The sequence below is a fragment of the Manacus candei genome, unplaced genomic scaffold (assembly GCF_025592945.1).
Source record: "Manacus candei isolate 608988 ecotype Guabito, Panama unplaced genomic scaffold, ASM2559294v1 h1tg000015l, whole genome shotgun sequence".
In the NCBI taxonomy this organism is placed as follows: domain Eukaryota; kingdom Metazoa; phylum Chordata; class Aves; order Passeriformes; family Pipridae; genus Manacus; species Manacus candei.
Genome location: NW_026138063.1, coordinates 21,587,143 through 21,601,524, shown reverse-complemented (window position 1 = coordinate 21,601,524; position 14,382 = coordinate 21,587,143).

The window sequence follows — 14,382 nt, the reverse complement described above, 5'->3', positions numbered from 1 at the left end:
GGGATCATCCAGTCCAACTCCTGGCCCTGCCCAGGACACCCCAACAATCCCACGCTGGTCCTGAGCTCCTGGAGCTCTGGCAGCCTTGGGGCTGTGCCCACTGCCCTGGGGAGCCTGGTCAGTGCCCAACCACCCTCTGGGGGAAGAGCCTTTCCCTGACATCCCACCTGAGCCTGCCCTGGCACAGCTCCAGCCATTCCCTGGGTGCTGTCCCTGGTCACAGAGAGCAGAGGTTGGTGCTGCACCTCCACTGCCCCTCCTGAGGAGCTGCAGACCTTGCTGAGGTCTCAGTGAGGGGATTCTTGGGGTGTCTTGTGCAGGGATAAAAGTTGGACTTGATGATCCTTGTGGGTCCCTTCCAGCTCTGGGTATTCCAAGGTTCTGCCATTGGCAGACAAAGTCGGATCCACCTTCCCAGCTCCCCTCCAGCGCTGGGGTAACAAGTGGCACTGCCACTACCACACAGACTGTCTGGGGAGATGCCAAAAGCTGAGATATGCTTCAGCTTCCCCCTAAATCCACGCCCCACCAACAAATCCAGCATATCCAGACAGCTGAACCCACTGCTACCACCTGAGCTTCCCAGCAAAGCCTCTGCACACAATTCCACAGGGAAACACCAGGCAAATCCCTTTCTGTGCCAAACTCAGCCGGGCACAACCCCACTGTTTCAAAGGCAGGAGCCCCCATGGGACCAGAGGGGTGATGTTTGCTGCCTCTATGGAATCAGGGGGGTGATGTTTGCTGCCCTGCAGGAGCCTGGGTGTGTTCAGCAGGGCCACACTCTCATGCATAATGCACTTACAGTCACTCAGGAAAATAATGTCTCGCTGCCATCGGAGCCATTTGAGCAGAACGGGGGTCACAGGAGATCAGAGATGGAATTTCTTTATTGTTCCACTGCTGCTGCCTGGTTGTGTTTCTCTCATTCAAGGTTAAATCATTTCTGTTTGGAACAAGCACTGCCTTCTGCGTTACACGCTGCCAAAACTAATGGGCCCCTCTGGGCCAGCAAACACTGAGCTCCTCTCCCAAGGATCCCTCCATCCCTCTCCTCCTTCTCCAGGTGACTTTTACACCCTGGCCCTCTAACAAATTTGGGAACGGCCTGGGAATCCAGTCAGATATTTGGTCCCATTAACTGCAGCGTAGGAATTCTGATAACGGTGCAAATTGATTTCTCTCTCAAAGCACTTCCCAGCAGAAGGAGCAGGTTCCTGCACTGGGAAGGGTGACACTGAGTTCTAGTGATCCAGCAGAAGGGAGGCCATCCTGCCTCTTGTCAGATTAGCTGCTGATGGAGGGGTGGGATGTGCTCTGGCTCAGCACTAGACATAAATCCAAGCCTGATGTTTGGAGGCGGGTTGTTTGGTTGTTATTTGCTCTCAGGACTGTGCACCTCTTCCTCCCTGCCTCTGATCTAAGAGGAGGCTTTTATCTTCACACTGAAGACTCCAACCACTGCCTCTCTCTGCCCGTAGCTCCATTTGCTGGCCCCCACCATGACCCAAAACATCATCTGGATGTTGTTGTCCCTCAAGGCTGGCTTTGCTGGGAACCAGTTCCAGATGCCCAGCGCAGGGCCAACGACCTTCCAGGACCACGAGGGGATGTGGGGCTGCACCAGCTCCAGTCCAGGCACTTGGTGGAGCATCCACCTGCCTCAGTGAGCAGACATCCAAAACTGGGGGTGCTGTTGAGCTCAAACCTAAAGCAGGGCTCAAAGTCCCCCTCCAGCTCAGAGACTCCTCCCTGCCCACATCCCTCCTCAAGGAGAGACTGTGGATATTTGTGTCCTCAGAAAAGACAGAGACCAGTGTATTCACTATGGCCCAGCCTGGTTTGGGAGTTTCTGGAGTGACAGGGCAACCCCATCTCTTGAGCACAGGCAGGGAGGGGGGAAGGAGGCTGCACAGCCTCCACAACCCCTGCAGAGTCACCCCAAGTGTGGTTCTGTGTCGGCCCCACCTCAGTTCCCCCCCAGCGGTTTCGCTTCAGCGGTGGCTGAAATGATTTTGGCGCGTTCAGAGAGTGAAGCTCTGCTCTCCTGCACCCCCTTGCCTGGTTTGTCTCCAGGGCATGAACCAAGGAGCTCTTGACCTGAAAACATAAGTCTCTGCTCCTTGAACCCCGAGGTCAGCATTGTTAGCCTGGCAGGAGCAGCCTCCAAAGCTCGGCCCGTGCTCGGTCAGTGGAGAGGGCAGGGAGAGCCACGGCAGCTCGGTCTGGAGGAATTCCCTCTGGACCAAGCAGGTCACGGAAGCACTCTCAGGTCTGGGGGTTTCTGTTACTGGGGAGAGAACAGCTCAGATGATGTTTCATTTGATTATTCTTGAACAAATTGAGACTTTACTCAGAAAAATCCGTTTGAAGATTGGTTTTGAAACTTATTTGGAAGCACCTCCCCTTCCCCGGTGACCCGCAGCCATTTTTCCAAGATCATCAACTCCCCAAGCCTGTCTGAGTTCAAGGAGCATTTGGACAATGTTCTCAGGCACAGGGTGGGATTCTTGGGCTGTCCTGTGCAGGGCCAGGAGCTGCACTGGATGATCCTTGTGGGTCCCTTCCAGCTCAGGATATCCCATGGTTCTGTGATTTATAATGTCAGTGGCAAAGTTATGATTTGGATCAATCTGGAATAATTCCCTGAGTTTTTCAATGGGGACAAATAAGCAAAGCTACAAATGACTCAGTAATTTGCACAGCTCTTGTATGTGTGAGTTACACCTGAACCAATGTCTCCTTGGCCCCACTTTTGAAATGGTTGTCAGCAAAGTTGCTGCATCCAGAAGAGCCCAAAAGGCTTTTCCTCTAACTCACCACCCTCTTCTTCCTCCAATTCCTACCCATTTGTTCCAACTTCTGTGATGCAAGAGGTTGGAACTGGATGATCTTTAAGGCCTCTTCCATCCCAAACCCTGCCATGTTTTCTAGAAAATCAAGACCTTAATGAGCTCAAAAATGCCAAGGTGCCGCCAAACAACATCCAGTCAGACTCTAACAGAGAGCAAGGATAAACCTTAGTACTTAGGGCATATTCCTGAAAAATTTCCAAGGGACTGGGATGGAAAAGGAAAGCCAAAAATAAACACAGTGTCAAAGAATGCAAGCAGCAGCACAATAAAGGCAGCAATAACTGCTCCCACCAGCAGCCAGGCGAGCTCCGCCGGGATGAATGACACACAACTTCCTGTGATAAACTAATAAAAGAGATTTCTATGAGTAATCATTGGTTTGACAGGAAGTCAAACAAATCTATCCATCACTGCTGACATGTGTCTACAACCTTCCAAACAAAGCAGCGTCTGGAGAGGAAAAATGGAGCAAACTGCCCACACTGTCTGAAATGGCACAGAAAGACAAGCAGCGGCAGGCGCCGCGATCGAACCGCCCTGCCACTCACTCCTGACTCCCTCTTTGATCCCTTCTGGAGCCACTTCTGAAGCCTCCAAACACCAGACAGACCCCGGGCTTCTCCTCCCACATCCTGCCCCTGAGTGAGACACGGTCTCCATCTCCACTGGAGATAAGGAGAACAAGCCCTGCAGTGGTTCCATCCCAGCCCTGTCCCGCTCGGTGGTGGCTGATGATCTTCTCCAGACCCTGGGGCTGGGGGGTCTGTCTGGCCAGGACTGAGCCAAACTCAGCTCATTGGAGGCTCTGTGCACACCATGGGCCTTTGGGGATGAGCTGGATCCCAGCCCTCAGCCCAGCAGGACAGGGCCTTGGCCACCTCCTTTGGTTCTGGAAATGTGCTGGGAATGAGCAAACAAAGCGGATCAGGAGCTGATGGGGAGTGTCCCAGTTCAACAGTGACTCACTGGGCTCTCTGGGAGCAGCTCCAAGACATGAGCAATGTGGAGCTCAGCAAGGCTGGTCACAGTCCCAGTGTGGTGAGACATCCTCACCTCTCCATCCCACAGGCTCTGTGTCACTGAGGGGGCACAGCAGCTCAAGGCTCCCCAAAAACAACCACCGGGCAAGGCTGGTCTCCAAGGACTCCACACCCACTGCCTTCAGAGGAATGGCACCTGCTGAACCCTCCAGAGGGGCCTGTTCTACACCTTTTCCTAGTAAAACAGACCAGGTGGGGATTTTGGGATATCCCTCCTCCTCTGCAGCCCGGGATGAGAGGAGGAGGAGGGAAGATCCTCCTGGGGAAGGGGAAAAGCTGCTGGAGGTGTGGAGGGCACTTGTTGGTAGCAAAGAGGTGCCAGCCCAGCCCAGCTCTGAGGAGCTGAGACCTTCCAGGAGGGCAGAAAGGGCCTCAGAGCAAGGTCTGTGGGAAAGGAAACCACAAATCACCCCAAATAGCCCAACTGAGCAGGGCTGGGGTTGCTTTGAATTTTTTTTGATGCCCTTGGGCTCTGAGGGCTGGCTGGGGCTGGGAGGGGGAGAAGGCAGCTGGTGCAAGCTGTGTGCCAGTGATAGTGTTTTAATTCCTTCCTCTTCCAGAGCATTCCCTCCACTCTGCCCTGCAGAGCTTTGAGCAAAACCAGCCTGATGGCTCCAGTGGTGCAACACAAGTCTGTGTCCCTTGCTGTCCTCTGGAACAGCCCAGCAGTCCTGTGAGATCACAGGATCATGGAATGATTTGGGTTGGAAGGGACTTTAAAAGCCCATCTCATTCCAAGCCCCTTCCACCAGAGCAGGTTGCTCAGAGCTCCATCCAGCCCTTCCTGAAACCCTTCCAGGGATGGGGTAGCCACGTGCTGGCACTGCAGGGAGCACAGGCTGGGAGAGCCAAAGCCAGGTTTTCCCAGCAGGGCCTGGAAGCCAAGGCCCAGCTCCCATCTGTGAGCTGGGAGCATGGCACAGGCAGCAGGAATATTGCAGTGCCAGCAGGAATATTGCACCAACAGCACAGCCTGGTTTGGTTGCAGCAGTTTGACTCTCCCCCATTCCCAGACAGGCTCCCCTTGCTGAGTTGGTGAGCTGGGAGTCCTCCTAAAACTTTTTATAAAGAGCTGAATACTCCCTAAAACAAAACAAGAGAGTCTTTGCCTTACTGAGCTTCTTTAACCCTCTCAAAATCAACCCCCTCCACGCTCCCTGGGCTGTCCTGGGCATCTGTGCTGGCACAACACACCCCGGCAGCAGGGCTGGCTTTAATCAGCACATCAAAAATTCCGGGATGAAATCCTGCCTCCAGTTCTTCCCCCCAACTCTGTTGATCCATCCATAACCAGCATTAACAGGGAAGGCTGTTTTTTTGCGTTTTTTTTTTTTTTTTTTTTTTAATTTTAATTGTAGGTTTTATTTCTAATTTCCAAAGCAGTCTTTGATCCTGAAGTCCTCCAGGCTTAGATATTTATAATAGACTCAAAATGCAACCCAAACAGAGCACATGCCTACCTTCAAAAGTGCCCTGCTGTGAGACTCATCCCCTTTTAAACAAAGCAAGTTCGGGAAATTTACACACAATTTCTCAACAACATGAGCTGATTTGAAACAAAACATCAGAGTTTGCACAAAATTTGCAAGACATCTACCTAAAAAAAACCCCCTCAACTGAGTGAAACCCCCAAAGCAGCACAATTTCTGACAGTGTTACTCTGCCAAGAGCCCTTTTATTTTTGTTTTTCTTTAGAAGCCAGACAAAACAGCTCATAACATATATATATATATATATATATATATATATATATAATTGGTAGGGAGAAAAACTGAAAGCTTTTGGGAAGCTCTGTTGCTGAAGATAAAAGGCACTGAGGATTCCCACTGATCTCTGCTGCATTGTTGGCACAGGAGGGGCAGGAGATGTGCCACTTCCACGCTCTGAACTATCCCAGCCTCTGTAAAATAGCATTTCCTTGCTGGAAACACGTTCAGCTGGCCCTGGGCTTTGGGAATGGAATTCCCAGTTCTGGGCTGTCAATCTGAGCGTGTCACACTGGGATTTCCAGTTCTTGTACTAAGAGAGATGTGGGCTGAAACAGGGGAAAGAAATGGTTCAGGACTGAGCTCTGGGAGGAATCTTGAGGATCTGGATGAGGGGATCAAGTGCCCACACAGTCAGTTCACAGGTGGCACCAAGCTGGGTGGGATGTGGATGAGCTGAGGGCAGGAAGGCTCTGCAGGGGGATCAGGACAGGCTGGATCCATGGGCTGAGGGCAACAGTGTGAGGGTCAACAGGGCCAAGTGCCAGGTCCTGCCCTTGGGTCACAACAACTCCCTGGAGAGCTCCAGGCTGGGGTGGAGGGGCTGGAAAGCTGGGAAAGGCCCTGGGAGTGCTGGTGGGCAACTGGATATGAGCAGTGACTGTCCCTGTGCTGGCACCACTGAGGCACCTCCAGTCCTGGGGGCAGCTCTGGGCCCCTCATCACAAGGACATGGAGGGGCTGGAGCGTGTGCAGGGAAGGGAATGGAGCTGGGAAGGGGCTGGAGCAGCAGGAGGGGCTGAGGGAGCTGGGGGGGCTCAGCCTGGAGCAAAGGAGGCTCAGGGGGGACCTTCTGGCTCTGCAACTCCCTGACAGGAGGGGGGAGCCGGGGGAGGTCGGGCTCTGCTCCCAGGGAACAAGGGACAGGAGGAGAGGGAAGGGCCTCAGGCTGTGCCAGGGGAGGGTCAGGTTGGACATCAGGATGAATTTCTCCCTGGAAAGTGTTGCCAGGCATTGGAAGGAGCTTCCCAGGGAGGTTTGGAGTCTCCATCCCTGGAGGTGTCCCAGGAAGGCCTGGCCATGGCACTGAGTGCTCTGGGCTGGGGGACAAGGTGAGCATTGGGCACTGGGGGGACTCTCTGATCTTGGAGGTCTTTTCCCATCTCTGTGACTCCAGAAAGATTTGAGGACATCATTGGAACACACCTTCCTCATGGGAGTGCAGGCAGAGGAGGTTGTTCTATGCACAAGAGCTCCTTGTTTCCTGGCTCCTCTGGGTCATTTCTCCTCCTCCTCCCATCCAAACTAAACCCAACAGTGAGACCCAGACATTGCTCCATGCCTCCCCTCTTTATTAATCCCACATACCTCAGCCTTGGACTTTCTGTCCTCTTCCACCCCTCAGGCTGCTGAGCAGCTTCCCTGGCTCCTCTGGCCTTTCCCTGCTCTCAGCTCCGTGCTCTCAGCACCTGCAGGAAGCTGGAACCAACTGCATGACTCTGGGCTGGGATCACAAATGGTTTTGGATGCAGGGGCTCCAAAATGCAAAGGCACAAATTCCTGCAATCCCTGCATCCTGCACTCGTGGGAAATCCCTGGAAAAGGGCTGTTCATCCTCCCTGTAGTGAGACAACATGGAGGGGAACAGACAAAAAGTCCTTGTGCCAAGAGAAATGGGTGATCTGAGGACTCCCATGCTCAGCACAGCCACCAAACAACAAGGAAGGAGCTTCCCAGGAATGTTGCACCCCTGCCAAGGAGCAGTGACTGGAATCACCAGCAAGGAGAGGAGCTGGAAATTCCAGATGCTGCTGAAACAACTGCTGCTCATTGAAGGGCATCAGTGAACATTTCCCAACACCTTGCAGTGTCCCTGGATCAATCCCTCTGACACAAAGGTGCCAAGTGCAGCAGGTGATGCAGGATGTGGAGAAAGGAAAGGCAAATATTTGGGAGACCGGCCCAGAACAGAGAGGAAAAGGCTGTTTGAGACTTGGAAGCTCCAGGAAGCAGCAGCTCATGGAAATGCACATTAACAGGGGACTTCCAGAACCCCCCTGGAGTGGGGCTGGCAGGACCTGACACCGCAGATGGAATCCCAGAATATTCAGAGTTGGAAGGGACCCACAAGGATCTTCAAGTCCAGCTCTTCAGGGAATGGTCTCTCCAGGGATTGAAACCACAACCTTGGAATTACCAGCACTGTGCTCCAACCAGCTGAGCCAGTCTCAGGGTTCTATGATGTGGGTGGGTTTTGGGGTGGGTGGGAAGTGTCCTCCTGCCTGGCTGTGAGGAAAAAGGCTGGAATATCAAGCACAGGCTGCATCCCAGCCCTCCTCAGGGTCAGGGGTAAGAGACAGCTGAGCTAAAGGCAGGGAAGGGAGAATCTCCTCCAAGGGAGAGCTGCTTCACTGAGACAGTTTGCACATTCCCAGTACACAGGAACCCCCCTCAAGGGACAGTTTTGTTCCTCTGAACCACTGGAAAGGGCTCCCAAAGGAAGGTGCTGCTGGCACAAGGGCTCAGGGGCTGTTCCCTGGGAGGGAGGGCACAGACTGGGCTCCTAATTGGCACGAGAAGGGGGGAAGGAGGAGGCAGGATGAAGTTCTTAGTTCCTCCTCCACTGTTCTGAAATTGGGAAATGCCAAATGTTGATGTCCTCCATAAAATATCTATTTAAAAACATTGCTTCCCCCAGCCCTCCCACTGCCTCCCCTCCTCCAGCAATTCCTGAGCACAAACACTGGCTCGTGGCAGTGAAATCCAGCCCAGAGCAGGAACTGACCTTCAGCTCGGCTGTTTTTATCTCCCCAGCTCTCGTGTGCTTCCTCCCCAGGGAAGTGAGCACTCCAAGGAAGTCTTCTGATGAGCCATCTGCAGGAAAGGGCAGCCAACCTCCCACTCCCAAAAACCTGACACTCAACGTGGATTCAGAACAAAAAAAAAAATAAAAAAAAAAATTGGTGTTGGAAAGGTCTCTCCACACACCAAATCCCAGAAAACCCTCCTCCCAGATCCCAGGCATTGCTATCAGCGTTCCTTTTGGGAATGTTAAAATTGGGATGTGGGATAAATAAGGGTTTTGAGCATCTTCCTATCGAACTTATTGCTCAGAAATGCATTTGCACCTCTCTGCTGCCTCAGGCCCTTCTCCCTCCACACCTGGAGGAAGGTGCCAGCACCTCCAGTCATGCCAAGGGTTGGGAAAGGCCTGAGGAAAACTCATTAGCTGTTTGCTAATGAGCTAAAGGAAGCCACTGGGAATGGGGGAGACTGTCAGACTCCTCTTCCCAGCCAAACAGGAAACAAGAGGAAGGTCTCCAAGAGGAGGAAAGGGTGAAGGGATGAGTCCATCACCCAGAAGGGAGTGGGCTCTTCCCACCAAGGGACAGCAGAGAGTCTCCAGTGGGAAGTGGGATCAACAGCAGGGGTTAAAAGTGGAAATGTTCTCCCAGGAAAGCTGGGGGGAAGGAAAAGTCTCAGGGTGGGAATGTCCCAGCTGGAATCTGAATCCTGCTCGTGCAACAAGGATTAATTCTCCTCTTTAGCAGGAAGGAGATGCCTGTTAATGAAACCAAGGGACTCCAAAGCGTCTCCAAAGGCGATCTGTGCCAAGGCAAAAGCTGCAGGAAGCAGAGAGGGAGTGACTGTGGCATTTCCCAGAGGAGCCTGCACTGAGGATCAGCCAAGGAAAAGGCTTCCAGGGGCTGACAGAAGTAAATGAGGACTCTGTTAACACATTGCCTTTCCACAGGAAATTTGGCCTCTGACAAAACTCTACCTTGTGAGCCAAGGTCTGGTTTCTGATTTTGATTTCACTTCTGGTGGGGTGTGGATTAACTCCCTTTAAAACACCTGAGCTCTGAAATGCTGGGATTAATGTCTCTTGCAAAGGCACATCCCACCAGAAGTTACTTCTCTCCCCAGTTATCCCTCAAATGTGGAGCTTTGCAGAGGAGCTTCACCTTTCAGGATGGCCCCTGAGCTGACACAGGGATCTGGGAGGTGAATTCCCAGGAGCAAGAAGAGGGGATTTTTCAAACTGGTCCATCTGAGCTGGCACCTGCAGTGCCTGACAGGATTTCTAGCTGGAAACATCATCCTCTTAAAGTAATTTGGGACATCTGGTTGCTTGTCACCACCCTCAGAGGTGTTCCCATCCTCCCAATCCATCCCCCTGGATGTGTTTGTAATGGCTTCATTTGCCTTGGTTCAATAAAGCCACACATTTAAGTGAAGTCATTTAGATATTGATTGTGGGAACACTTAATTCAGATAATTTTGGCAGATGGAATATTGTGGCTTGAAGGAAATGCTTTACTAAGAGAAAAAACCAAAGCCAAAAAGAGACATTCTCCACCCCCCCACCATGTCATACCTGTCTATCCCACCCCAAAATACACCCAGATCTTTGTGGGATACTGGGATTTACAGCAACCAGACTATTCAGTTCCACCCTCTGGTTGGGGCACACGTGAGAAAATCCATCTCCTGACTCAGGGAACTTCTTTACAACCTCATCTCATCCCACAGCTTCGACTCCTCTTGCAGGTGGCTCTTCACCAAGGCAGGATCTGCTACGGGATGCACATCCAAGATGTGTTGCTGCCCTTTTCCAGGTGTCTTTTCATTGACCTGAAACCTCATCCCTTGAAACCCAAGGGGTGGATTTCACTTCTCAAACTGGATTTCACTTTCATGAACCCCCCTTGGTTCTCCCACTTTCCACCCTGGGAATGTCTCTTCCTAATAAGCCTTTAGGCAGAGGCATCTTTCTTGGAGCTCTGTGTTGTTCCCTAAGATAGGGAGAGGGAAGCTATTTTCTGATATAAAAGATACTTTATCTCCCCTGACAGATTTCAAGGCAGTTTTAAATCTCCCAACAATATGCTGGGTTTTCCCCATTATAGCTCTGGTGGTGATAAGACATGTCAGTGTTATTAACCTGAAAATGCTGCAGGATCCTGGAGATAGGACCCAAAGCCCATTAAAATTCTCCTTGGAACCCAGGGGTCACCAAAATAAAGTGCAATGTCTTAATGAGGCCGTGTGCCTTCACTGCAGGCTCTGGGAGACTCCCTCCCTTTTGGCCACGTGCCCAAACCCCCCCTGAGACACACAAAGTCTTGGGGACACTCCTGTCAACACAAACAATGCCAAACATCCCATCCCAAGAGGCCTCTTCCCTATCCCTGCCCTCTGGCAGGAACTTTCACACCAATCATACCTAAATGGCTCTTCTAATGTGCTGGGTGTGAAGAACATCCTTTCCCTGAAAGGATGGATCCAGCCTGCCCTGGTCCCTCTGCAGAGCCTTCCTGCCCTCCAGCAGATCCACATCTCACCAAGTTTGGCATCATCTGCACACTGACTGTGTGGGCACCTGATCCCCTTGTCCAGACCCTCAAGATTCCTCCCAGAGCTCAATCCTGAACCATTTCTTTCCCCTGTTTCAGCCCACATCTCTCTTAGGACGAGGAATCCCACTGTGACCTGCTTCTAGACTGACTTGTGCTTGTGTTTGAAGGACATTTTTCCCTGCAGCAGTTCCCTCTTCCTGGGAACACAGAGGCCATTTCCTGAAGATTTCCTTGAGCCTCCTTTAGCACAACACTGCCTTGAACAGGCAGAGCAGGGACCTGAGACTCAGGGACAGCTGCTTGAGCCGGACAGTGCTCAGGAAGGGGGATTTTAGGATAAAGGATGGCATCTCTTCAGGATACATCACCTCCCACACTCTTGCTTCAGGCTCTGTTGCCGAGGCCCAGAGCTAAATCCATCATCAACAGGGCCTAAGTCCGGTTTGTGCAGCTCTGGGCTCTGTTTCCCATCGATGGAATCACACCAAGGGGCTGCTGATTGCTGGGTGTGGCCAAGCAGGCGACTTTTCCTGAGGCACCATTTCAAAGGTGATGATGGTTTGAGTTCCACATCCAGCTGGGGGATGATTTCAGCAGCTGATCCTGCACAGAGGCAGCTGCTGGAGCAGGACAGTGCTCAGGAGGGTGGACTTTCACCTGGTGAAAGGGTGGTTGGGCACTGCCCAGGCTCCCCAGGGCAGTGGGCACAGCCCCAAGGCTGCCAGAGCTCCAGGAGGGTTTGGACAACGCTCTCAGGGCCAGGGTGGGATGGTTGGCGTGTCCTGGGCAGGGCCAGGAGCTGGACTGGATGTCTGGTGGGTCCCTTCTGTGATTCTGTGATACTGAAGTCAGTGACAGGCTCAGCAGAACAAGAAAGAACTTCTGCCCCTCTGGGGGGGGCACAAGCTGCAGGTTCCCCAAAGCACAGCCCAACACAGGGGGGTCTGCAGTGTCACCTCGGGCTGTTGTCTGCTCACAGTGCTCCTTGGTAAGGGGCAGAGGGCACTTCAGAGACCTAAGGAGGTACTGGGGGGCTCCTGGCACAGCTGCCTTGAGTGTGGAGAAGAATAATCCTGGAATTGCCCCAGCAGGAAGCGGCTGGAGCAGAGGAGGACAATCCCACAGCAGTAGTTTGGGGCAGCAGTGACTGACCCAGGCTGGTTTGGTGCCTGTAACTCCCCCCAGCACAGGGAGCCTGGAATCAGGGACTCGGTGACCCCAGAGCACAGCCCAGCACAGCAGCGAGGCCTCTCCCTCTGCTCCAGAGGGAAAATTCCCTGTGGCTGCATTTCTTGCACTCGGGAAGTGCCCAGAGAAGGAGCTCCTGTTGTGCCCTAGAAAATGGGGATTGAAGTCTCAGCTCTCCAATGACCTTCTGTGATATTTAACATTTATCCTGCATCTTTAGCTGTCCCTGTGGAAAAGGAAAGGGAGACAAACTAAAATCCCTTCCTGACCTCGAGGCACCCCTGGAGCCTGATCCCCAAAGCCAAGCCTGTGCTTTCTAACTGCAACAGAAGCAAAATAAAAGAGCAGGTAAACCTGAAATCCTTGCAAGGTCTGAGACCACAAGAACATGATCCCAGCTGGGGGGAGAGGCAGAAAAAAATCACTGATTTGGAGACAGGAGGATCAATGCTCTGACAGAACCAGTTACTGTGCCTCCACTGGTGTAAGTAGGACAGACAGCTCTGAAGGTTAATGATATTTAACTGCAAAAATAATTACAAAATATTTGGAAAAAGACTTGAAAAAGATGCAACAGGTCCACTGGAGGTTTGACACCCAGCTCTCTGCACACATGGAAAACTTGCTGGAGGTTTATTTTAATATTACACACTATTATTTTGACTCTGACATGAACTTAAGCAATGGTTCAGGTTATCCTGAATTTCTAACCTTGAGGTTAATTGACAATTGTCAATGAGAATGTCTCTACTAATTGGTAAGTTTGATTAGACTTCAGATTGTTGGCACTGAGTCTCCATATCTGGGTAAAAAAAAAAGGTCTTCCCAGAATCATAACATACAATCAAGTGAAGTGAAATGACCTTTTTGCACCATTTTGATTGCTCTGCATTATAAGCTGAATTTGATCATTTCTCATCTCCTTCAATGTGCCCAAAGCCAAAGAATGTCATGGATTTGGTTCTTTGTTCCCCAGCCAACCCCCATCTTGGGAACAGGAGTTAGGAGAGAGGGCTCAAGTCTGTTCCCAAATCTGGGCAGATTCCCAGACACAAGGGCAGGAAAGAAGATTTCCAGCCCCAGTTGTGCCAGGGCAGAGGTTGGTAAAGAAGAGAATGCCCCAAACAGGGATTTCCAGCCCCAGCTGTGCCAGGGCAGGGCTTGGTGAAGAGCAGGATGCCCTGGACAAGCATTTCCAGCTCCAGTTCTCCCGGGTCAGGGCTTGGGAGACTTTTCCCGGCTTGTTTTCCCTGGCTGTCCTGTTTGCTCTCCCTGGCAGGTATCAGATCCTGCCCATGTCTGGATAACTCCAAGCACAGGCTGGCACTGATCTCAGCTGAAGCCTTTGAGTCCTGGTATCATCAAAACACCAACAAATCCAGAGTATGTTGAAAATCACTCAGCTCTCTTTTTCTGCATTAATATAGATTCAGTTAATGAAAAAATGGAAAGTAAAGCACAGAGCTGGGGATGTTTCCTCTATACATTATTCAGCCTGGCAGTGCCACACTGTCTTGGCTGGGCTAAACATTTAATTACAGATTCATTTTCCTTTTGGTTTCCCTGATGACATTTAATCCTTTCAGTTGTAATAAATTACTCCAGAGCTGGGTGCTCTTTAACCAAAGCACAAGTGTTGTGGTTTTTTTCTTTTTTTTTTTTTTTTCATAACCTCTTTTTTATTGGAACATTTGGGGCTGGCTGATTTTTTTTAATCAGAGCTCTGGGTCAGATTGACTGGCTGGCATAAACATCCCTGACTGCACTGACAACGTGGAGTTATGTTCATTGAACATGCTGCCTTCATTTTGGGCCTCTGAGAAATCAAAAGAATGGCTCTTTTCTTGCCAAGCCCCTTTGTGCCCCTTTTCTACCAGCAAAGAGATGAGTTTTTTTCCCTACTTCTTCTCCCCTCCAACCCTTGCCCACCAGGCCTCTCTTTTCTTTCCCCACACTCTGTCATCTCCACTGGTGAAAGTCCCAAAAGTAAATATTTCACTCCTCTACTTCTTTTTTTTTCTTTTTTTTTTTCCCAGAGAGCAGCTGAAATCCAGCCAGGCTGTACAACTGGATTATCCTCACCCATGGATACAGACATCTATCATTCCATGGGTACAGACATCCATCATTCCCTGGCTCCTGAAGCCACACAAGTTCTGCAGAGCCCTGTGCTGGGTCCACCCTGGGCACTGAATGGGGAGTGACAACAGCCCAGTGATAAACTGGGGTAAAA